Raw genomic sequence first — 3,051 nt, forward strand, 5'->3', positions numbered from 1 at the left:
CTTCCGCCATGATTGTGAGGCCTCCCCAGCCACATGGAACAGTGAGTGCATTAAACCTAGTTTTCTTTATAAATTACCCAGTCTCAGGTGTGTATCAGCAGAGTGAAACAGACTAATGCAAGGGGCTTCTGAGATAATTGGCAAAGTTTTATTTCTTGACTTGGCAGTTGATTTCAAGAGTGGTATTTTGTGTGGCTCTCTGTATCTATTTTAAAATAGGTTAACATTTAAGCAAAAAAGGGATTTTTTATGTACTATATATCCAAGTATTCCAGGAGTAGGTCGTAGAATTGTCTGAATTCCGGGGTTCAAATGATCACACTAGGATGAAGTCTTTTTCTTATGATTGTTTGACTCTCTCCATGGACCCTCTCCACATTATCTTCACTTGTAGTCATTCTCTGTTGGGATGGGGGGGCCCTGACAGATCCAGGCTTATGTGATCTTTAAAGCTGGTGGCCCCAAAGAAGCCATGGATATAAACAACCCCTTTGAAACTTCTGGACAAGATTGGAAAAGTAGGAGTAGGAGAGTGATGAGGAAAATTGAAGGCATTGATAGAAGTGATGAGAGCCCATGTCTTACAAACATAACACAATTGACTCAAAGGTGTAAAAAGATTAGGAATGAAGAATAGAAACCAACCACAACTTGGTGCCCACAGGACTTAATCAATTGTACGTTCAGTTGTAAAGGGAACAAACAAAATTCACAGATTTTGTGTAACATGAGATATGATTAATACTACACCTAACCGTTTGTGACAAGAAAATTTGTTTTTTGTCTTTCGTGTATATTTTTTGGGAATTGTGTATAAAAGTAAGAAAATATTTAATGAATCAAAAATTATTTGGGAAAATTAATGAGTGATAGGTGTATAAGGAAGGGTCTCCTAAACAGGACATTCTTACCTTTTAAATCTGATATTAGCTGGATCAACCTTGCCTCCTCTTAACCCTTGGAGCTTCTAGTTGCAGCAAAATACTTAGTTTGGTAAATTCAGCATTGTTCTATGAACTCTGTAATAAAAAATTTGTACCTGACAGTATATACTTAACAATCAGGATTCTAGTAAATTCAGATGTTGGCCTTCGGAGTTCTCTGGGGCCAGTAGCTGCCTGACCAGGGGCCCGGGGCCACGGGCTTAGCCGACGACCATGGGCTCAGGGTCCAACCAGCAGTTTGCAGGTGGCTGCGCCAAGGCGGCAGAAGAGGCGCCCGAGGAGGTGCGGGAAGATGCGGCCCGGGCGGGCGGCGTAGGAGCCTCAGCTGCTGCATCTGTAAGTGGTTCAGCGTGCGCATGGGATTCTGCTTCCTGTCCATGACCGCCCGCGCCAGGGTCCCGCTCAAACCCCTAGTGGACGTCTTTGTGCACCAGAGTGAGCTGCACTTGAAAGGCTTCCTGAGCTTGAAGGAGGGTGAGGCAGTGGAGTTCACCTTTTAAGTAGTCAGCCACGGGTCTGGAATCCATCCGTGTCACCGGACCTAGTGGGGCGTTCCGTATGGGGAGTGAGAGGTGGCCAAAGGGGAAGAACATGCAGAGGCGTAGATCAGACGTCAGGTGCTGCAACTGTGGAGGTCTAGACCATCATGCCAAGGAATGCAAGCTGCCACCCCAGCCCCAGAAGTGCCACTTCTACCAGAGCATCAGTCATACGGTAGCTTCATGTCCGCTGAAGGCCCAGCAGGGCCCTAGCGCACAGGGAAAGCCAACCTACTGTGGGGAGGAAGAAGAAATCCACAGCCCTGCCCTGCTCCCGGAGGCGCAGAATTGAGTCACAATGGGTGGGGGCTATTCTTTGCTATCAGGAAGTTTTGAGGAGCAGGCAGAGTGGAGAAAATAGGAACAGGGTGAACTGGGGCTACTTGGCACTGCCATGTGTCTCAGACTGGGGTTCACACCGTCACCCTTTCTTCCCTCTGTTGGGGGAAAGGGTGAGTCAAAGGAGCTCCAACCATGCTCTGTCCAAATATAAGTGGGAGTTCTGGGGGCAACCAGGACGTGGGAATCACCCTACAACCTGCATGCTTTATCTGAGGCTCCATCTCCAGAGTTTCCAGCTTTTGAAAGTGGCCTGGATAGGGAAGTTGTTTTCCTTTCGAAGAAGGATATGCAATAATTCCCATGCCAGAGTGAAATGATTAAGGATAAGACCAGATTCACGGAGCTCAGCCACTACATTCTGTGGAAGGAAATCGCTCAGGAGTAAGCAGTGTTTTTTTTCACATCTTGTATCCTCATACCCACTTTTGGGATAGGGTGCTGGCAACTGTCCCAAGCAATGGATAGTGATGATGGCAAAAAGGATGTTTGGGGGAACAGCTGCAGACCTGCTCCTCCTATGCTTACCACCACGCCATTCTAGGCCAATGTGATTTTATTTGCTCTCTTGGATACTGCACCTTGGGTCTCACTTTCTCCAAGATGTCCACTGCACTAGCTGTGTGCGAATGATGTATCTTGTGCATTTTAACTTTTTTTCCTTAATATAAATATTCTGGTTTTGTATTTTTGTATATGTTAGTCTAAGGCCCTCATTTCTTGCACTATGTTCTCAGGTGCGTGAGCAATCTCAGTGATAAGAGAGCAGCAGCTCCAGGTCTGTGCAGCAGGAATACTTTGTGTTGTTTTTGCCACTGTGGAGAGCGATTACTTGGAGTGCACAGACTATTGAACTACCTCATTTCTGCCAATGAGAGCTGGCTTTTCTGCCATAGCGTCCTCTTGAAACCCCCTCTGCCTTGAACATGTTTTAGGGGAGACTAGGTTTTAACTGGGTTGTCCCATGACTTGATTGCCTCCTACTGGAAGATCGAGAATTAGTCTAAACAGGAAATGGTGGTACACAGGCTAGGAGAGGCTGGGCCAGCTGAAAGGCCCAGAGAGGGAGCCAAGATTAGGTGAGGGTTATCTAATCCTAGGGCACAGGATGTACTTTACATCCCAGATCCATTCTTCACCAGATTAGGCTAGGCCTACTATGCACGACAGGGTATGTGTGTTCGTAAAACTGGAGTTGGTGAGGATACGTTTTAAGACCAATACCCCTG

The 3,051-nt window shown here is 46.5% G+C and overlaps 1 pseudogene; it reads left to right on the forward strand.

The window, feature by feature from the left end:
* The first annotated feature begins 1,157 nt into the window (after positions 1-1,157).
* On the forward strand, positions 1,158-1,775 carry LOC103217473 (protein lin-28 homolog A pseudogene; annotated as a pseudogene).
* The last annotated feature ends 1,276 nt before the right edge of the window (positions 1,776-3,051 follow it).

The sequence above is a fragment of the Chlorocebus sabaeus genome, chromosome 10 (assembly GCF_047675955.1).
Source record: "Chlorocebus sabaeus isolate Y175 chromosome 10, mChlSab1.0.hap1, whole genome shotgun sequence".
Taxonomy (NCBI): domain Eukaryota; kingdom Metazoa; phylum Chordata; class Mammalia; order Primates; family Cercopithecidae; genus Chlorocebus; species Chlorocebus sabaeus.